The 22,669-nt window shown below is 51.4% G+C and overlaps 1 protein-coding gene and 1 long non-coding RNA gene across 3 annotated transcripts in view; both read left to right on the plus strand.

Moving 5' to 3' along the window:
* Positions 1-22,669, plus strand: part of LOC144165198 (LIM/homeobox protein Lhx5-like) — a 269,753-nt gene that overhangs the window by 89,489 nt on the left and 157,595 nt on the right. The gene's annotated exons all lie outside the window — the stretch shown is intronic.
* LOC144165200 (uncharacterized) lies at positions 13,277-19,187 on the plus strand. Its single transcript, XR_013321407.1, has 3 exons — positions 13,277-13,929; positions 15,282-15,532; positions 18,963-19,187. It is a non-coding gene; the product is annotated as an uncharacterized LOC144165200 (long non-coding RNA).

Here is a 22,669-nt window from a genome sequence, read left to right on the forward strand (position 1 = left end):
CGGCTTCCTTGACACGTGTAAGACATGTACTAGATTATGCCTGTGCCGTATGGGATCCCTCCCAAGTCCCACTGCCTGACGGACAAGAGAAAATTCAAAACCGAGCGCTAGGTTGGTTTTGGGACGGTACAAGAGGGGAGATAGTTGCACTCAGATGAAAAACGAACTTGGGTGGGAGCTGCTTTCCTCGCGACGACGAAAATTGCGGTTGAAGTTCTTTTAGGGGCGAAGCTCCTGTTGCTCGGGCCCTGTCCCGTCCCTCCTTGCTGCTGTATACGGCACGGCACAATAATGATGATTGTGGCAGGATCCCCCTCGGGATTGGCCAACCAAAGATTGGCCGAAGAGCACAAAAATTTCAACGCGTGCGTTGCTACCCAACAAGGAGAAGAGGAAGAAGAAGAGGTTGTCGTTCGTCGCCTGCGAGCTCAAGACATGTGCCGGGGGTACACGACACAAGACGCTCTGCAGAAGGCGACGACCAAGGTTGCTAAAATGTCACATACCGAATTCGCCAAGTTATCCATGCAGATTCTCATCGTCCCAAACAAGCCCTACATAATCACCACAAACATTGACGTCGTCAACGGGCTTGTCAACGGAGCGGTTGAAAGCATGACGTGTCGAGCCTTTATATGATGTGCGGGCGAATGTTTCACGGTTTTACCGATAAGCATTTTAATAAGAAAATGGCGTACCAGGACGGACATACTCGCTAAGTAATTTACAAAGGTATATGTTTTATGTGTCTGTCTGTTTTATGTGTTTTAATTTTTCCGCTTTTTCTATATGCGAATAAAAGGTATTTCTCTCTCTGTCTCTCCGCTTTTCACTAAAACTTTCGCGATGTGTCCTTCTCTCGTCCCGTGAAGTTTGCGCTGTTCCATCCTAACATTGGTCGGGTACGTCATTGAACGGAGTGTTTAAAACCTTTTCTGGACAGCTTTGCGTTGAAAAGTCGGAAGGACAAAACTGGAGAAGAGAGAGCAAAAGCAAACCGAAAACCCAACTCAGTTTACAACGAGATACTTCGGGGGGCAGCGGACACAACCTTCCCGTTGTTTGTACTTTTGCTCGTGGTGGCCAGCTGCATAACGTTCGACCGTCGTTGTGAGAGCCGCGTCGAAACCGCGTAAGCTTGGCGCATCCCTGCGATCCCCGAGTGGTTGCTGCTTGATGACAGGCGCAGCAGCTGCAGATTCCGCCTGCGGCTGATGCGGCGTCTCCGGGCCCGGCACGTCGTTGGTGCCACGGGTCGCAGAGCGGAGCGGCGCTGGTGTGGAGGAGGCGTTGTCATGCCCAGAGAGAAAGAGCAAACGTGTTTATTGCGAAGTACCACAGAAAACACGAAGCTTGCTTGCCACGATCGCTTGGTTCGATGTGGCCAGGCATTTCGCCTCGTGCACATATACGCTTGTTTTCGCGATTGCGGGAAGAAACGGCCGCTGCAGCGTGCGAGAAGCCGCGTACAGCGGTGGAGCATGGGTGTGTGCAAATGGAGCATCGCTCACTGCAGGTGGCTTGCGTGGATGCCAAGAAATGGCGTTTGTGCTGCCTGCTGCAACACGTAGCCACGGTACATGTAAGGCCACCGTGCTGGAGGGCGAGCGTCGGCCGCTGCCGCACGGGAGTGGCCCGGCCGCACCCAGATTCGGGTGGTGGCCTGTACGAAGGCCGAGCAGCCGCCAAGTGCGCGATCGGCCTCCGGCACACCACGGGCCTCTCGTCTCGTTGCCTGCCCGGAAAGCGCGTGGGCTGCTGCGGTGCCCGGCGATTGGCCCGCATGGCCATTGCATTCTGCGCGGATGCATTTCTTGCCCCGTTCATTGGCCCCCCTCTCGCTAATTTCGCCCGCAAGGGAGGCGGCTTCGAGTCTGGTCGCCCTATGAAGAGAACGATGTCGAACCACACAGCAACTGGTAAAACAGCAAACAAGAGCGAACGTCACTTGATCCTCTGTTTTTGATCTTTTACCAAATTCTTCTAGTCGGTGTCTGTCGTTTATTTGCAACATGCTTCATCCCCACCAGACGGGCTTCCGTCGAATCGTCGACACACAGATTGCAGAGGAGCTCAGCTACGTCAGGTCCCGTTCCGAGACCAGCCCGTAGCACTAAGCCTATCGAAACCACCGCAACGGCGGCCGCGCCTATAGTGCGCACTAAGTAAGCCGTATCGAGGACCGGAGGCCCCGCGGATGTTTATACGAAGCAGCGTAGAGATTCGAGTTTCGGACTCTCTCGCGATGCGTACTCTTCGTGCAGACGAGTTGCTCCACGTGGGCCCGCGCACCGCGTCCGATGTTTCCCCCAGTGTTCTTCTGTCCTGATCTCATGCATATGTAGCCAGCGTGCTCCAGCATCTTTTCTATTTCCAAGTTTCGCCCGTTCGATCTGTAACATGAGCCACGGCGAAGCTGACAGCTTTAGAAATTCAACCCCTTCCTCGCGAATGCGAAACTGTAAACGCCGCGACGAGAAAGCTTCTCCTAATGACTTTCTTGTGCCACTCATTATCACCTACTAAAGGAATGGCTTTGTGGTCCACATATGATATGCCGGGATGGGAGCATTCAGGCGTAGACAGCGTCTTCGATAATGTCAAATGCACGTGCGTGAGCGGCCGGTTAGGCCAGATCGGTGTGGCACGGCCACTCGTCGAATGAGATTGTGGGACTGTCGGAAGCCAATAATTGTCTTCAACATTCGCGCAAATCTTTCTCTTTTCTTACCGGGAAATCATCGACCACAAGGGCATCGCAGCTAACCCACGCTCCGAGCCCAGTCCGAGAGCACCCAAGCACTTCTTCTGGGCGTGGCAGAGTTCAGAATGGGAAAGCAGTAATGTCCGTTTGATAAGGAAGGAAGAAATCAGTTTTCTCGTCCATCGGGACCACGTGTTGGGGGTGGAGGAGGCCCACAGGGCCGCCGCGACCGCCAGGTCCCGGGAGGTGGTCAGGACTTGGCCTGACTCCCCCGGGTCACGCAACATCTGCTCCCAGTGGTGAGGGGAAGGAACGGGGAGGTACGGGTCTGCGGGGCATTCGCAGAGGGAATGGTAGTGAGTGTCGAGTGTCCCGCAGGCTGGACAGGTAGGGTCAGTAAAGAGGTGTGGATGACTGATAAGGTTTGCTTCCGAGGCCTCGCAAACAGCTTCGTACTTGGGCCTTAGGCGCGGGTTGCTTCGCCATCCGCCTTGCGCATTCCAATAGCCCCGCGCTGTCTCCTATACGTTCGGCCAATGTTCGCTCCTGCCGTCATGTACTGGCAGAGTTCGCGGCGCTGGTGGATTTCGCGTTCACTTACTCGGCTGCCATCTTCCGCCGCTGCCCGTGCAACTAGCGTCGCCCCACGTGTAATCAGTAGCACTTTGTCGCTCAGCAGTCTTGAGTGCCATTCCTCAGTTGCCGTTAATTCCTGCGCATATCGAGCAGCGCGCACCTTTGCACGAGCTGCCATGTGAAGTTGCCGCCTGACACGCACGCCGGATAGCGGAACGATGTGCGTGTGCTTCGAAGGTGAGGCAAGCGAGGCCGCCCCCCTGCGACGTCGCTGTTCTGCCCGCGTTCCGTCTGCCGCCCAAGAATCGGCCGCACCGCGGCCCCCGAGGGTCCGGCCCGTGACTCCGGGAAGGCTGCTCGGGCCGGCCTCCCGTTTCCCGCCGGGCGGCGGCGCGCGTCTGGTCGGGGTCGAGAGACCGACGAAAAGAGCGGAAAGGGGGCTTCGCCTGCACGACAAGAATTACCGAGCAGCCCTTTGTTTTGCTTCGCGCGCCGAGCGCCCCGAGCAGCGTGAGCACGCCATGCGTAATACGGTTGTAACCGTACTGTAGGCAAGAAGAGAAAGCGAGCTCCCCGGATCGCCGCATCCTTCGCGCGTGCAAGCGCGGCTCGGCTGCTCTTTGTCTTTGCGCGTCGAACGAAAAGGGGCGGCTCTCTCTCTCTCTCTCTCTCTCTCTTGATTTTGCTCCGAAGGCGGCTGCGCGTTCCGCGCGCTGAGAACGCGTGCCACTGCTCAATGTGCGTGCGAACAATAGGTCCGAACGGTGCGGTGATTGCGAAAAATGCGCTCGTTGGGTAACGGGTTCATTAGAGCGGCTTCGCCCGCCTCGATTCTTCCAGTGGCCTTCCAAAGCAGGCCGTGCGCGGAAATGTAAAGATTGCTATTATGGACTACCGACGAAATAAGCCTGTGGCCAATTAGTTTTTATCACGGCTGCGCTGGGGAGGGCATGCCTTTTATGTCGTTGAGCGCGAGTGTTGGTTGGTTTAGCTCCTACAGTCCGCAATTCCTGCTCGCTTCGAGCTGTTTCGTTCAAGCGCGTAACGACCCATGCTAGGGAATTTGTGTAATTCCACTCTTTGGAGCACCGATGCGGCTTCACTTTTACAATAGCCAATTTCACGAAGCTATCGATCGGTGCGGCCCTCCCTTTCGGTGCGGGCGTCTGTATTTTTCTCGCGACCGCGCGATGTTGCGCTCACCGAGCACGCCTGTTTACTTGCATGCTAATCCGCCCAGTTCTCAAGGAAAAAAAATTAAAAGCCACGCAACAAGGTGTCGGAACGAAACTAAAACTGGAACCGAAAAACGAGAAGAAAAAAAAACGCAATTTTTTGGCATTTGGCATTTTCGGGAGCATAACCGACAAAATCATTTCGGTTGTCGTTCCGAGTGGAAATTTCAGGTATTTTAGCATTCATTCGAAGTTATGTATGCAGCAAGGTGGAAGATTTCGCCAGTTCGCTGGTATGTAAAATCGCCCTTCATTTCTCTGGCGCCACCTTTCCTTCAGCAGACTTGCCGCGTGCTCCCTCCGTCTGTTACCTTGCTGGAACACTGCCTGGAACACAATATGCCTGCTCGGATGGTCGGCGCTTAGCTCTCCGCGTGATCGCCACCCGCGATTGGTTGCGAAGCAGACGTCGCGGCCGTGTTTACTTACTGCTTACCTTGTTTAAGTATTTACTTATTTATTCATGCACTCATTTATTTATTTATTTATTTATTTATTTATTTATTTTTTTAGTTGCATTCATGTATTTATTTATTTTAACTTTATATACGGTTCATTCATTTACTTATTGAACCGTTATGTGCCGTTACGAACCATTATTTTTTCCCTTCCGGAGCTGGACCGGAAGGGAACCTGTATTTATGGGACACAACATAAAGCTGCCGCGTAAATGCAATGGTGGATCCGGCACATAGGCGGCATTCAACGTAACGCGAAGCTTTTGTCGTGGGTTAGAACCTGGGTTAGAAGTACCTTGCGTGTGGCATTTTTCGGGAGGGGTGTTGTGCTTGGCTCGGCACGGTCAGCCGTGGCGAGTGCGTCGAGAAACGAGAGGCGTGCGGAGAAAGGCGCCACCTCCTGACGAGGAGGCGACCGAGTGCAGAGAATGGGACACGAGGCTTCCCCAGCGTACCCCTCAGCTGTGGACCGGGGAGGCCTCATCCGACTGCACCAGGTCACCTTGATCTGTTCAGCTTTAATCTGGATGCAGCCGCACCAGACATTAGCGTGTTCGCTTGTCAAGCTTTCGTGTGGCCGAAACTGGAGTACGCTTGCTCAGTTTGGCACCACTCGCAAACATGCTATCTCTTTAGAAAAAAAAAAAAATTCAAAAGCGCGTGGCCCGTTTTATTTGCTCCCAGTACGCCAATTACAGCAGCGCCACCGCGCTACAAAGAATCATTGAACCTGCCGTCGCTTGAAGCTCGTCGTGTCGTTTGTCGGCTGTGCCTCACGGCGCGCCAACCGTCGCACAGAGCTTCATTCCGGAGAAACCACCGCCACCATATCGCTCCAGTCAACGGGCGCACTTCAGCCATGAACAATAACACTATGGAACAACCTGCCCGGTAACCGCCAGACTTTTCGGTATAAACTATACAATCACTTGTCGCAACCCGCCTGAATGCCACTTTCGATTACCCTTTTGGGCGCTGTTTTTTTTGCCACCATTATCCCTGCAATGTTTATTTGTACAGTTTCCTTTGTCCTTTTTCCTGCTCTTCGTGTTTTGGTGAGTCGAGAGCACACCTCAATGAAGTGACACGCAAGAAATGAAACGAAACCAGACTGCGACGCGGGTCGGCCGGTGTTGAAGCGGCTCGAGTGAAGCGCCTGCTCGGCGTGAGCGATGTAACAGTGGCTCAGCCTGAAGGGCGAAGAGGTCAGCCCAAGGCCGCGTATGCAGAGCTCACGAGGGCAACAACTGTTGAGAACATTTCTCTTCCCGCAAGTGGCGGATAGCGTTTGCTGCGGCGCCGTTGGAGGAGACCACACTGTTTTCACTTCCGCCGCTGAAGCCGCGTGCCCGTTCACAATCGCCGCGGTTGCCGGAGCTAGCCCAATGAGCCGCCTTGATACGCAGCACGGGCGCGCGCCTCGTCCAATGGACTCGGGGGCAGCTCAGCGGGCCCTGAGTTAACTGAGTAGAGTGGACGCTGCTCGGCGCTTGATGCACACGCCGAGTGGGAGCGGTCGGCGCTTCCGCGAAGGGAACACACTGCTGCTGCCCGCTGTGGGCGTCGTCGTTTCTCCAGGCCGCTCACTTTTACACGAGAGAATCTGCCCGCAGTGCGCGAAGGTGCTGCTCGGAGGGGCCCCACAAGCCCATCCGGCCTCCGCGTGAGCGATACGAGAGCCCGTCGAAGCTATCAAGCGGCCGCCCGGACAGCCTGCCCCGAATTCTTGCGCGTTGCAGCTTCTGGCTACGCTCCCCTCGTACGCACTGGCGTGCACGCGACAGGCTTCCCCCGTCCTCTTCTCTCCCCGAAGCCAAAACCGCTCGCGGCCGCTCTTCGCCGTCGTTTCGCTTGCTTGCGCGGGTGTAGGAGAGGCCCTTCGAGATGGCGGCGATCAATTATACGCGCCCTTGCCTGTCGTCCCCCTCCGAGGCACGCATGATTGCGCGCCAACGCGGAGGGAAGATTCATCCCCGGCAGCGCGGGTAAGCGCGTACGCGGCTTCCGTGCGAATCAAAACGGCGCCCTGATCGCGCGGCAGCGCGCACCATCTGCAGCGGCGCCTCCCCTCCCCGCGCCGAAACGCAGTTTTGCGCCCGCCTGCTCACCGCCCTTGGGGCTTGTGCTTCGGACCCTTTAAAGGGACCCTGCAACATTTTTTTCAACCTTTTTCCAAGTGTGAAATGCTTGCAGGACGTAGTCAACTGACACATTCAGTACTTCGGTGAGGGGGTCGCAGAGTACCTCAGCCAGAAATCACTGTTTACGCCCATCAGATAACTTGCTCCAAAGATTTCTCCCTCTTTCCCGGTCTTGGCGCTCTTCGACCGCTCGAGTTACGTCATTACAGCGATGCAGCGGCTAATTTCCTCCTTGAGGGCGAAACAGGAATGTATCATATATTGCTCCCTAAGAGGCATATAAGCACTCTTCCTTTACGAGGGAGCAGCGCATTTTCTCTCTCTCTCTCTCTCTCTCTCTCTCTCTCTCTCTCTCTCTCTCTCTCTCTCCCCTCTTTCATGCCCTATGGTTTTTCCCCTGGCGGCGCTACCCGAGCAAGGCTTGATATGCGAAAGAGGCCCAACGAGGTCATCTGTTAGAGGATCGAGGAAGTACGAATCGGTAGGTTACTGTCGTGTGCGCGTCATATACGCTAAAATAACCAAGAAATTACCTACCGAACACTAGAACTGCGGTTAGCAAGACATGACGCCTTCCGTATGCGCGAGTCCTTCGCATTCAGCGCGAACGCCTGCCGTTCACAGAGCAGAAGTCACAACGATTGCATTCAGGGTTTCGCCTTTATTTCTCACAGGCTTGTGACCCCGCCGTTCCCCGACACACTAGATTACAAACATAGAAATCGTAAATGCTTAAAAGGGACCGAAACATGACGCTAAAAGAAAGGGTGGGGAGGTGGGGAGGTGGGGGGGGGGGGGGGGGGGGAGATTGGCAGCTATACTAAGCATCACTATCATTCAGTGGGCGCTTCAATCAAGGCGTTTCCTCTATATGGCTAACGTAGGCAACATTACAGAGGCCGCACATTGGCGGGCACAGATTGAAGTAAACATAGCACAATACAGCAACATACACTTCATTGACGGCATTGCTAACGCACAATCCATGCAAGAGACACCAGTGCAAGCATAATACACGTATAAATGCACATTGCACAACACTGAGTACACTTTTCACGAGTCTATAACATTCGTGGAACAACAAAGCACAGCTAGGCTGAAAACAGCTACAAAATATTGATAAAACTGTTCGCAGAGCATGCAAGTAGGCACAATGAGATTGTTGCTTGTTTCGATAGCCTACAGCCATGCGTGAGCCTCAGCTGTGTTTTGTTATTTCGTCAAATGTAACCCGTGCAATGGCAACTTCTATTAATTTCAGGCTTTGTAAGAAGCAGTAGAATACCTCGCAGAACAAAAAGCGTGTAACGAAGCAGTACAGCGCGCATGTTCCAGAAATAAAACTCATTACCTTGCGCTCGCTCGTTTAGCGGAGATCACACCCCTGCTCTGGCAAGCATTCAGGTACGTCAGCTGAAACTCTACCAGTCGTACTGCATGCGTTGTGGGTAACTGATGCATCAATATGCCGCGTTCCGTCCTCGTTGATGAAGAAAGGGGATTTTTTATCATCGCCGCCTACTTTTGACTGTTGCGTTTCAGTAGAAAACATCCAAAAAATGCGGTGGTAACTTTGAAGCGGCGCAGGGGAGTAGCACACATCAAGCATGCAGCGGAGCCAGCAGAATTGCGCCAAACACACGGCTGGCGAGCCGTGTGTTTGCGTGGCGAACATATGATGATAGAATAGAGACAGTGAGAAGGCAAGGAAGCACACAGTGCAAGGGCGGTGTTGCACAAAGTTGTCGTGTACGCCCGATCGGCAAAAGCTATACTGTGCAACCAAGAATGGTTTCCTTATCGGCGTCGGCACCGTCGGCAGATCGCAGACGACAGGGGGGAATATTTCCGTTTCAGTGATTGGTAGAGGCCGTACAGAGGGCGCTACATGTAACGAGATAAAGGGAGAAACTCGCTGGGCTTGGGGAGAAAACCCGCGATTTTCTCCCTTTGTGTACCCTTTTTCCTTAGAGTGTATGCGCCGGCTTTCCTTCAGTTGCAGCAATGAATGCATTCGATGGCCACTTTAGAGAAAGCCACAAAAGCAAAGCAGATACGGAAGGTGCATCTGCTTCGACGATGAAATCACGAGTGCCACTCCGTGCTGGCGATAACTAAAGCCTTCGCAGTGTTCTCGGACGCGACGGAAAGAGCGAAAGCGTTCATCGGAAGCGTTAGAGTCCCTTTAACGTGTGCACGTGTTAGCTTAGGCCGCGGCTGGCATTGAAGATCAAATAGGAATGACTAGTTTTCGGAAACTTTAAAGGGCTTATAATTACTTTGAGAAACAGTGTTACACTGCTTAGGATCAGAATTTAAGAGCACACTGAGAGGAATGTCCTGCGCGGTGCAGGTCTGTGGGGCGACTCACTGGCGCAAGGCTCTCGCGCAATCGCGGGAGTCTGTAGCTTGAACCATCACTCTTAACAAGATGTCTAGTAAAACGGTTGTAACAGGTTGTATTTGCTAACCCCTCATGAACTTTGGTACCCCACAGAACGGTACGTAGGTTCTGCACTAAGTATGGATCCTAAATGCTACCGTTACTGTAGACCGTGCACTTTGTAACTGCTGCTTGTTTCATACTTGCGTTCACTGATAGGTCCCTCCCCAGTCTATGACTATGGGACCTCCTGGAGTTATTTATGCGCTGTAAAATTCCAACTGCAACAATAAACTGAAAGCGAAACTGAAAATTATATGAGTGCTTGAACATAATAACTACAGCGCTTTTCCCACTCCACGTCACGATTATAACGTTTGTGCAAACCCAGATGCTGATTTGTATATGCTCACATTAACATGCCTAATTTTCAAATTTTTGCTAAAATATATATTTCATTTTTGCGACAAGCGCACCGACTCTATCAGAGGACTTTGCGCCGCTGCGCATATATGAGTAGGTGCATTTCTAAGGTAACTAAGCCATACTCGCTCTCCCTGTGCATCTCGTGGGTTTTCTTGGTCAATTTATTTGTTGCCTAAGTGTGATGTCCGCGGCGTGTTGAACGTGCCTCGATGTCATGCTTCGCGCTCTGCTGATCCGCATTGTCACGCGTAGCTTTTCACTAGGTTATGCACGGCCAGTCAGTGAAAGCACCTACTGGATGCTGGGACAAGTAACTGGTTAGTGTTCTGTTGGTAAATGCGCCCCCTTTTCTCGAAGAGTGACGTACGCTGTTTCGTGTGCATATCAATGGGGCCTCGAGGACTCGTGACGTCTCGGGGCGCCTCGGGGTGGCAGATCATAGCGGCTATGTGCGTGCGCACAAATCGTTCCCTGCACTCGCCGCGGTCGCAGCCGCGGTGGCGTCCAGTGCTTCGGGGTCGCCCTCCCCACGGGAGGCCGATGTATGCTTTTGGTTTACGTTTCTGCAGGGAACGAACACTTTCCGACGAAGCTCGGCTAACACACGCTCTCTGAGCGACGAAACTCCGAGGGACGTTGAAGAGAGGTGGGCTGTCCCGGCAGATGAGCCCGCCGTGAAAACCGACTTGTGATTCCGAGCAATGTGCAGTGGTTTCCGACGTGGCTAACCGGCCCGGTGACGGCCCTGCGCTGCCGTATTGCAGAATCGGAAGCATATCCTGCCCCCTCACGTTCCCCGGCAGTCTAATTCCTCACGCGGAAGACGCGCGCGGCGAGAGCAGCCTCGACGTGTGCGCGCGGGCGCGCCCCCCGATTCGGTGGTCGTCCGGCCGCCAAAGCGGTTTCCGAAGCGGCAGACGCGTCCCATCCGGCTCATGCGTCGTTGAAAACGGCGTGAAAAAGTCAGTCACGCGACAACGTGCTTTGCAAGTTAAAATTTCCGGAAACACCAAAGTGAGAACTGCCTCATAAATAAGTTAGCTTGCTTTCCAACCGCTCGTTAAAGACAGGTTCAGTGGTCTACACAAGTGCTCCATGTTCGGCCCAATGTAAGGCGCTTTTCTAGCGGCAATATAAGCCGCGTTGTTCCAGGGAATGGTGGCCCGAGGGCGTTCTATTAAACGCCTCCGTCATGTAACCTTTACCCCTACAGGGCGATGTGCACCCGCAGCCCCTTTAAAGCCTGCTTCACTGCTTTACACGCGAGCATTGCTAGGTCTTCCATAGGCTGTGTAAGCGGTTCTATATGTCGATGTGAAAGGACCCTTCTTTATCGGTATTCCATTATGCAGCGAAAGTGTATCGCATCAGGCGTTACAGCCGGACACTGTTCACATAGAAATGCTTACTTACAAGGGGAAGGTTACGACTGCAGGGTTCTTTGAGATTTGACGCGAGTCGGTAGATGATGCATAGAGCGACGCGGAGGGCGTAGCCTGTGCGATAGCTGCCTTTCCTGGCAGGCCGTCTCGTGTCTTCGCGATGACGGCTCCAGTATAAGCACCAACCCGAGAACTGGCCGTCCTGCACAGTCCTCCGTGCACTTTGTGTGCTGGTTCGGTCGCATGCCGACTCGGTCGTCTCGTGCGAGCCCCGCAATGATGCGAAGCAGTGGACGTGCTCTCCGGCTGCTCGATCGTGCGTGGCGAGTGCACTGTCCCGGCCGAAGCGAGGGCCTTGCGACCACCTCGGCCAAGTGCACGCTGCGTCGCTGGAGCGACCTGCAGCTGCGAGCACCGGTCCCGGGACCCAGTGTTGCAGGCTGCGCCGCGACCTGTGCGGCTTATGCGGTCAAGCCATCGGTGGGCCACACTCGTCGGCGAATTGTCATTATGACTGAAAAATAGAGCACGACTTAGACAACGACAGTGGAGAAAGACGACGGGATGGGAGCGCTTGTCCCGTCGTCCTTCTTTGCTGTCGTTGTCTAAGCCGCGCTCTAATTTTCGATCTAATGCGCCAACTTGACCAACTTGGCCAAACTTGGCCACGACGGCCAAAAGAAATCATCCATCTCGTTCACACTTGGAATTTCCGGAGCTCGCTTCCGGTTGGTTTATCGCGACAGCACAGAGTGCCTGCCTCCCCGGACAAAAAGTCCAACAAGACTTTCCTGTTGGGCTGACAGCACGCCTGTGGGGCCAATAAGAAATTCTGTCGGCACTCTATCGTTCCAATAGCCTAGTCTTCCAACAGGGAGCTTAACCTTGATGGCGTTTGTGGGGCCAATAAGAAGCTCTGTCGGCACTCTATCGTCCCAACAGCGTAGTCTTCCGACAGGGAGTTCAACCGTGATTGCGTTTACCGGCTCGCCAACACGATCAGTGAACGCCAACAGACGCCTTGTTGGTAATCAGCGGCGCGAGCGCGCCATCAGACAGAACCGACAGACGCCCTGAAGGTGTTTTTAGGGCCTAAACAGCAGCGTCTGTCGATCTGGCATAGACGCTAAACGTCAACGTTTGTGTTCTGATTTTTCCCTTCAATAAGTAACAGTCAGACGGACGATAACATAACGATGTCAAGATATGCTTTGGCTCATACCACGGCAAGCACAATAGTTTGTTTGCAGCCTCGGTTGCCCTTCGTCAAGAACAAACTGAATCGGCTGTAAAGCTTTCTTCGAGGGCGTGTATGCAGGGGTTCTATCTTCCTTTTTTGCGCAGGCCGCCCGGGGCGGCCCCTGTAAAATCTTTTTCGCTCGTCGCTGCCGTCCACGGTACCTGTTTGCATGATTCGGTCGCTATCTAATATTGCCTTGCATTATCCCCACTTGTTACAAATTCAGAGTTTTTCGCACTGTTAGCAGTCGTTTTACACGACGGGTTTGATGCGCCTGACATGCCCGGAGTGACATCGCTTGTAGTATTAGCGCGACGTTGCTTGTCTGCAAGACGGTGCCGGACAAACAAGCGTTATCAACGCCAGAATTCTAGCGGCACATTCCATTTCATTCGTGGCTACCGTGGCTTGCGCAGAAAAGGTCGGGTTGACCTGCGATAGCTTTTCTTGAGGCTAATAAGGGAGCTTTGGCTCAATCGCTTGCAGCGCTAGCGATGTGGCCTCGTCTGCAAGATCGGTGCGTGAGAAATAAGCGTTAGGACAGCCAGAATTTCAAAAATGCAGCATAAACTAGACACAAACGACGAATCGTTGACAACTTACGTAAGTATACAGTTGTCTTAGGCGCACCCCGACCGCTCGTCAAGATAGCTCCGTGGTAGCGCGTCCACTTACTGTTTTGAAGGTCCATGGTTCGATTCCTCGTCGAACCTCGCTTTTTTTTTTTTTTTTTCCGGGCGATGATTTTATTAGCTCTTTTTTTTAAGACCAGGGTAAGCGCCTGTTGCTTGCTTTCCATCACGCCGACATTTACCACCCTCTTCCTAAACCCAAAGTAGCTTGTTGTCTCGCCCCTTCTCCCTTGAGAAGCCCGCCGTGAAAACAAAACCAAAACAAACGTCGAAACTTCTTTACAATATCAGTATATATGTCAATTACTATATGTGTATTCACTTTTGCGTTTAAAAACCTCAAATTCAAGTTATAAACACCTTTCAGACTTTGAAATCAGAAAGATAGTTACCAATATTACAGCACTAACACAATTTCTGTCAAACATAAAGGTGCTGCTATTGAAGTCTGGCAACTATCTCTCACTTTTTGTGTGTTTGTTCATGGCGTGTTGTGCCGGGTGGTTGCTGGTTCAGTTTAACTATTTCAAGCTTAAATCATAGTTATAAAAGCTTTATGGGTGATGTCTACCCATCCAACCTACGCGTGTGTCGAACATGGAGACCCGGGAAGAACGATCATCGCCGCATAAAATAGTGCGCGTCAAAAGTGGATGACATTACGTTCGAACAAAGCCTGCTGCCTGTTCGTGTCCGCGAGATGAAGACGACAGTGAAGGAGAATTGTACGTTGGAAACATCGTTTTGCTAGGGTAAGTACGCATTTTTTATTATTCTGTATTTGGTTGGAACGAGTTCAGTGGTTCACTAGACCCCCATCTCATTTACTCTGAGAGCCTAGGTGATTTAGCATACTTGTTTCGCGCCCAGTCCACCGTTTCCGCAGAAGTCAGCATCAATTTACGCTGAAGCTAGACCTTGGCTACGATGCTCGCGCTGTAGTACACGGCTGCTAAAAAAAAAAAAAAGAAAGCGTACACTTTGGCTGGCGTCTCGTAGGTAGTGTGAAGTCTCCCCCCCTACCCGAATTCCGTGCACTGCGCTTCGCAGCTATTGCGCTCGCGAGACCGGCTGCCGCCGTTGCGACCTTGCGGTCTTCGGGCCGCGATATGCGTGCTGTTCTCGTGACGCTCGGCCACAGCGTCGTGAAATCGCTCGCCAACGCACCCCGACAGCGTACGCGTCGACCGGGTGCTGGCGGAGTTGTGCTGGAAGAAAAGCAGGCAAGAGATGAGGACGCAGGAGGTGTAGTTAAACAGATGAGAATTTACAAAGTGCAAGTGAGAGAAAATAGTATGCAAGGGCAGGAAACGGTGAGAGTTCGGGCCGCGCGCCAGCGAGCGAGTGCGGCGATTTCACGACGCCTGAAGTTGCCGAGCTTCACGAGTCCGGCACGAATATGACGACGCCCGTCTGAGAGTTCATAGAGGTATAGAATTCACATACGTGCAAATTGAAGGTGAAATGCGCGCATGTGGCCTCGCAGGGAGCTAGCATAGTCTCGGGGTAGTGGGAGAGATTTGTCTCGGTGTAGTGGGGGAGATTTCACAACGCCTACGAGGCGCCTGCCGATTCCGTCAGAGTAGCTCTCGGGAAGTCTGGGGCTTGATATCAGAGGCATATTTAATGTTTAAATTAGTGCAGAAAATTGAGCGAATTCGCAAGTTCTCATTTTCGCAAAACCGCAGGCCATACAGAGACTAACAAGAAAGCTGTAGGCACTCACTCAACTCGATTTATATTTGAGAATTGAGCGTGCAGATACAAGTCAGACATTGAAATGGAGGAGCCTCAACTATCACACACCAGAACCTATTGAAAGCAAGGGATGCAGATTAGCTGCTAGCATGCGTTCCATGCAAATTAGCTCAGCAGTGAGCTTTGCATATATCATGCATACCCCACTCACAGTACCTGCGGGTCTATTAAATACATTGTTACTGTGACCTGAATTTCACTTGGGGTGTTCCGGGATTGTTCTTATTAGTGCCTTGGAGGTTACTGTCTTTAAGCGATTAAAAATCTACTTGATGTAAGCATTCATGCTTTGTGTGTGCTCTTCTTGTTCAACAAGTGTCAGCACACTCAGATTATGCACCTGCAGGTGCTGCTGCTGGCTGTCCTGGGTCGGCTGCCTTCCAATCCAGTTTCAAAAGCTTTGCCAGGGCCTCCCTTGGCCAACCGACGCTGCACCTGCTGTACCCAAGTACTGTCTGGCCTTTCGTTGGTGCTCTGTACGCTTTGCTGCCAGGAATGGCCGCTTGGACCACCCGTTCAGAAGCCAGCGCATTTGCTCGACACATCGGTCCAGGCACTGCTGCCATACCGGTGCACCCACCGATTATGTACTTTCAGGTTAGTTATTGCATGTTGTGGAACCTGCCATGATGTATACCTGTTAGCAGAGCTGTGGCCTCTGATTATTTGAAACATTTTCATGAAGCAGTGTTATGCGTTTGGAGTGTGTCATTGCTTAGCAGAGATATTGAAGAGAATCTGGGGCCGATGACTAAAGGGCAAAAAGAGAAATTGGACTGACTTTGAAGCAAGTATTCGTATGTAATCAAGCCAAGCAAACATTTAGGATCTTTCGATATGGTTTTGAACTTGCAACAAAAACTCGTGTGGAACTACTTTCCATTTTAAGTAAGCTAACAATTTTATCTACTTCAGATCATACTGGTATTAATCATACTATACCGAAAAGTACATCCCGCAGTCTGTAGAATTCCGACAGCGCTTTTTTCGCAGTCTCTCATGACAGGCACTATTCTCAATAATTGGAAGATAGTCGAGGTAGCACCAATCTTTAAATCAGGAGACTGTACTTCACCATTAAATTTCCCTAACAAGCACCATATGAAGGTCGGGGAGCGTTTCATCCACTCTCAGGAGGCTAATTATTTATAAAATCACAATATCACATTCGAATATCACCACGGTTTTCACAAGGGTTACTTGAGAAACACAACTTTCAGGATTTGTTCACGATCGACATTGATCCATTGACGCAGGCTTACAAACTGCGGTAGTTTTTCTCGATTTTTGTAAAGCATTCAATCGCATTGCACACCACAGACTACTTTTCAAACTTCACCCTAATGTCCTCACTTGAGCGAAAGATTTTCATTCTTTTCAAATGCAGTTTACTTCTCGTAATAACTGTAACTGTATACTTTTGGTCGTGCCACTTTGTTGTCCCCCCAGGCAGGTTGCTTGGTCCTGTCTATCTTCCATGTTGCATATCCTCCCATGTAGGTCTATTTGCAGATGATGTTGTAATTTATCACACAATTTCTTTCAACTACTGCCGTCAATGCTTTCAATCTGATCTTAACACAATTTTAACTCCTGGTGCTGCAAATGGCTAATGTCGCTTATCTCTAAAACAAAGTGCATGACTTTAACGGTTGCAAGTCTCGAATTGTAAATACTTACTTCATTAACAACAGCCTGATTACCTCTTGAGACAAAGGTGTTTTGGTAGGCCGGTAGGGGAGGGGGGTTGCATGGTGGATTTCAAAAGGTAGATCAATTGGGAAAATAAGACGTGTGATTAATATTTTCATTTGCACTCCAAAGCTCGCTTTATTTCATATGTTTAACTGACTGCAGTGGCTAGGGTGGTGTCCGGTGGAGGTGAATGTTGGTTAGATACCGCTTGGTGGCCGCTTTTCAGATGGAGGCAACACGTTAAGACGCCCGTGTTTTGAGATTTCGGTCCGCACAAAAATACCCAGGTGGTCAAAATTATGGCGAAGCCTTCCCCTACAGTGCTCCCCATATCCCGAGTGTAGCTTTGGCGTGTTAAGCCACCATTTTTTTCTTTCTTCATGTTTTTGGAATATTACCTGCTGCTGTAGCAGGTGCAACATAAAGGTGAAATTATGCATGTTTCCAAGAGCTAAATATAAAGGCCATATTGAAGTGCGTTTATGGGTCTATCTCATAGCAGTAGTGAAAGGTTATATACTCTGGTGCAGGTTAAGAACGGCAATGGCTCATATAGTGTAGTCCAGTGTTTGACAAAATGCCGTGTAGGCAGGTAAAAGCATTATTGCAATGATGAAACGTAGGTCACTGACCAAGTCAAAAAACCCATTTAACGGTTTGGTGCTTGTTCACGGTGAGCATGTGTCGTGGAAAACGAAGCTATATATTTGGCATTACGCAGTGCAATGAGTTTGCATAGATATGGTGCGGATTGCCATCCATTATATTGATAATGTTGGGCGTCGTCTGAACGATGAGGGACTCGACCAGTAATCGAGAAGATAGATTGCACTCAGTTGTCAGTAATTTCGCCTTGTTCCAGTCGACCACGTGTCCCGTCTTCTCACGGTGCTCTGCCAGTGCACTTGTTTTTGCATGGCCCTTGTTCACTTCGTTTCAGTGCTGCGTTAATCTTCTGTGCAGATTGCCTGTTTCGCCAATGTACACTGATTTGCATTCAGCGCATGGAATCTAATAAACAACACCCGGAAGCTTGGAACGTGAGAGGGGGTCCTTCACGCTGACAATGTCAGAACGCAGCTTGCTAGTGGGCACATGCACGATGTATGCACTGCGTTTCATGAAAATGCGTGCGGGAGTTTCACTGATGTGTGGGACGTAGGTAATTACTGCACGTTTGGATGCAGTCCTTGTGGCTGCCTAAAGCATTGTATTCAAAAAGAAGCTAAGAGGGCGACTAGCAGGAATCCGCATTGACATTAGCAGGCAGAAGCGTCCACAAGGCCTGTGTCAAAACGTGCTGCAATTCTCGTCCTACACATCAATCAAGCTTTTGCACGCATTTTCAAGAAACACAGTGTGCACATCGTGCACGTGCCCACTAGCAAGCTACATTCTGACATTGTCAGCATGAAAGACCCCCTCTCACGCTTCAAGCTTCCAGGTGTTGTTTATTAGATTCCGTGCGCCGAATGCAAATCAGTGTACATTGGCGAAACAGGCAATCTGCACAGAAGATTAATGTAGCACCGGAACGTAGTGAACAAGGGCCATGCAAAAACGAAGCCCAAACCAGCCCTGACACCAGAGGTCACATCCCTGAAAGGTATTGCATGTGATATCTGGCATCAGAACTCATAGCTAACTCATAATTTAGCAAAAGCAAGCATCCCCTAATATGAAACTTCTGGCACAATAAATGGTCTCACATGTGAGAGTTTTAGCAGTCCGTCTGTTCCGTCACGTACGTAGCTAGCGTGTTTACCGGGACCCGTCTGGGCACTTAGGCATTCTTCACAGTGGGGGGATTAGTTCCGCACGCCGGCCGCGGCGGCCGCTTTTCTGATGGAGGCGAAAAGCAAAAACGCCCGTGTGTACGAGATTTCGGCGCACGTTAAAGATCCCCAGGTGGTCAAAATTAATCCGGAGCCCTCCACTACGGCGCGCCTCATCGCCTGCGTTGCGTCGTCGCGTTAAACCCTACAATCAATCAATCAATCAAGTTCCGCACGCCTGCCTTCGCCATGTCCGTGCCTCCTCGCCCTTCCGCGCGCGCAGGCGCAGACCGGTTCCGGCAACCCTGTAACAACGTAACCAACGGAACGACGGACTGCTAAAACTCTCTATTGTGCCTGAATGCCATTCATGAATAATGGTTTGCTGCGGGCCCAGCATGGGTTAGCTTGCAAGAAAAAATGCTACAGGGTATTAGTTTATTCCCCAAAGTGTTGCTTTTTACTGGCAACCTGTTTGGCAATATTTGTTACCCTTTTACCACATGGTCTTTTGTTCACAAGGTCATTGAACACTTAATTATTCTCTCTATCTACAGCTCTTTTTCAGATGTGTGTGGCCAGGACTGCGTCTTCGGAGCCCACTGAAGCCAGGCTAAAGGTGGTGCGAAAGCACCTTTCGCAAAAGCACGGCGACATGCAGCGCAAATAAATGAGTGAGCAGCACAAAATGAACTTCTCTATTTTTATTTTGCTAAAAGGCCTCCATGCTTGTGAAACTTGTACACCAGTTCCACACCTCACAGCATGTGTCCTAAGTCAATCTCGTCATCGGACCTATAGCTTCACCAACAGACTGCATTCAGACCAACAGACTGCATTCAGACCGACAGACTGCATTCAGACTGACAGACTGCCATCAGACCGACAGACTGCCATCAGACCGACAGACTGCCATCAGACCGACAGACTGCCATCAGACCAACAGACTGCCATCAGACCGACAGACTGCCATCAGGCCAACAGGGTGCCATCAGACCGACAGACCGATATGCCGAATTTCCGGATTGGCTGTCGGTCCAACAGCCTGAATGTCTGTTGGGATTTCTCTTGGGGTCGGGGAAGTGAGGGAGGTGAGGCAACGGAATGCTGTTTCCTCCGCCGTTGAGCTACCTTAATTTCGCTGCCGAACAAGCTCCGAGTCCGCACTTTGGTCCCAAACAACCTTGATGGTCGTTAGTGTCGGTTTGAAGCTGGAAGTAGAATCGGGGAGTCTTCTGTAGGTGACATGGACTCTTCTTGAGGCTAGTGCCCCGACACAAGACTACGAGCGGCGGTTCAAGCTTGCCGAATCGTGACCTTCAGCGGGACTTTTTAAACCCCCGCGCTTTCGCGAACAGAGGCGCTGTCACGGCTTCCGTGGCCGGCGCGGGACTTAGTGCAGCGAGCTTTCCCAGGCTTGAATGGCACTCCGCAGTGAGATAGTAAAAAGTAATGCTTCGATGACGCCTAAACGCCAAGTCAAAGTTCCCTTTCAGGTGTAGTGAATGCGGCGGCGTTAGTGTGGTGTCCGACTGCCGAGCGGACACGCCGCTCTTGTAGGCGCCGCCAAGTTCCTCGGCCTGACTAGTACGCAAGCGGTCGCAGCGGCGGCAGCGAATGTCCCGGTGGCTGCCGCGCGCGTACGGAAATCACATCATCGCAGTCGTCCTTTGGTTGCCTCTTTGCCTTGTTGTTTCCGTTACCACAATTAAGAAGTCTCTGCCGATCACCGTTGTAGGCCCATATTCAGGCTACAGGCGCAAATTTGAGCCAAGCAATGCCGAACTCATAGTACGTGTTGCGGCGGGCATATGGCGGCCCGCGTGCGCACCCCTCCGGCGGCACGGCCGGCTCCTCTCCACGGAGCCAAAGAATTGGTCGCAGCCAGTTCGGACAAGGCCGCCGCTTCGGCGCAGTGGGCCGTGTAATGCTTTTGCATTGAAAGTGTGGGCTCGTGCTCACGAGAGAAACACGAGGGAGACGACGACGAGGCCGAGGCGACAGCGGAGCGGCCGAGAGTTGTGGAGAGGGCGGGCGGCCCATAAAGTTCCGGGATGCGCCGAGGCTCCTTTGAGAGGTGTTTATGCGCGAGGCCCTTTTCAGATTGCGCGTCGCCATAAAACAGGAAGCAGGCCGCCTCTCGGGAGCCCGGGCCCACGAGCCCGCACAGCGGGACCCGGCTGCAAATCACGGACCGCGTGCGCCGCGCAGATCCGGCTCCCGCATTCTGTGCACGCCACCGCCACAATGCCTCCATTGACGGATGCGCTCCGAGTGCTGTGTTCCCCACCAGAAGAGAAAACTCGCACCGGCACTGGATGGAAAGCAGCAGTGTACGCATAGCTTTTCTTGAACCTGACACAGTAAAATCGCCACCTTGCTACCTTACATCTTACATCTTAAACAGCAATCGCGTGGAACAGGTTTCTTCCTGCCTTGGCGTACACCTAACCACTAACTTCAGGCGGAATGACCACATCAACTACCTTCTCGCACCTGCAAACCGTTCTCTTGGCTTTCTGAAACGTAACCTCAAACATTCTCCCGCACACTTACGCAAATTGGCGTACTAATACGTCTTAAAATAGAGTAGGCTTCAGTCATATGGGATCCTCATTAAGCATACCTAATAACTGATTTGGAAGCCCTGCAAAACCTTGCTGCACGCTTCACCTATTCGGATTATTCATGCCGCGCCAGTGTAACAGCATTTAAACAACCACGCCGAGCTTGAAGCCCATCGTCGTTGTGGATCTCGTTTAACACTCTTTCACAAATTTTGCTATCATGCGTCTCTTCATAATGGCTTCATGTGTGGACCTTCAGCCATCTTGCCGCGTCGTGATCATCCACACAAAGTCAAACGCATCACGTGTCGTTCACTCGCATTTGTGCAATCATTCGTACCTCGAACCGCGATAGAATGGAATAATCTGCCATCACACATTGTCATCAAAACAAATGTCTCAAAATTTACAGATGCCCGGCCTAAACAGAAACATTCAGGCCTAAGACAATTTCACGGCCTCATTTGTACACTTGCTTTCCTTTTATTGTTATTTTTCATCTTTCTTTCCGCAGACTAGTAAACGTGCGTGTGACGTGTATAAATTTTCATATGGTGCTCCCAGAACATTTTCTTTTGTTGTGTCTTCTCTGCGAGTGTTTCTTTTTGTTGCGTAATGCAGTCATATGTTTTACTGTTTTTGTTTTTGCGTTTTTCTTTAATTAAATTTGATTTATCGTTTTACCGCACCTTCCGCCGGAGGACCCTAGAGTTATTTTTAAATAAATAAATAAATAAATAAATAAATAAGTGAATAAATAAATAAATAAATAAATAAATAAATAAATAAATGTGTAAAGTAATGCGGAATAACATTGGTTGTTACCCGCAAAAGAAGAAATAATATCTACTGTAGGCCGTTCGATAATGATGTTATGTAGCTGTTAATTTTTCTTTGTAAACTTGCACATGCGGCTCTTTGGGAGAAACGAGCATAAGCGGCAGTTGTAATAGCGTTTCTTCTGCGCTGATATTCCATTCAAATGAAGAACGCTGCAGCGGCCGTAATCAGAAACTAGCTCAGGCCGGCGGAGGGTTCGAGAGGTGCAGAGCAATGAGGTGGGAAAGCCCGAAATGCCGACCATTCTGCAGAGGCTCAGGGACGAATAAAACACGGCCGCCAAAACAGGCGCTGTTGGAGTAGCCTCATATGCAAGCATCCAGCTTGAATGCAGGTTTTATGTTGGCCTTCGCTCCATGCAGCGATATGTTTGGCGTGCTGCCCGCTCCGACAAGAAACGCGCATCCCTCAAGGGAAACCCTGCATCCGCAAATTTGGAGGTGTACCAAGTGTGCGTGTGGGGTGAAGAATCAGCTGAAAGGCCGCTCTCGTGTTCTGTGGACGGCTGAAAGACGCCCGACAGCGGTCGGGCAGGAGCGCAACGGGAAACTAACGATCTGCGCGAACCGCGGCTGTGCCGTTTCCCATCGTGTCCATAAGAGACAGGGCTCTGTGGAGCGAGTGGCCACTGGCGGATGCCGTGTCGCTTGCAAACAGCGCTTCCGCTTCGCCTTGAGCGCGTTGCGTCGCCGCTGCTCCCGGCCTGCGCGGGGACCGCGTGGTCATCACTCTCGCCGGCCCGCAGAGCCGAGTCAGATAGTGCGCCGACGTGTCGCTAACCTCCGGCCGTCGGTCCCGTCCGTCCCGCTTTGATCTCTGCAGATCGACAGCGTCCCTTTCGTCGGAGACAAAGAAAG

This window comes from Haemaphysalis longicornis, unplaced genomic scaffold, assembly GCF_048455015.1.
Source record: "Haemaphysalis longicornis isolate Haplotype H1 unplaced genomic scaffold, Haemaphysalis longicornis Haplotype H1 scaffold_14, whole genome shotgun sequence".
NCBI classification, from domain to species: Eukaryota; Metazoa; Arthropoda; class Arachnida; order Ixodida; family Ixodidae; genus Haemaphysalis; species Haemaphysalis longicornis.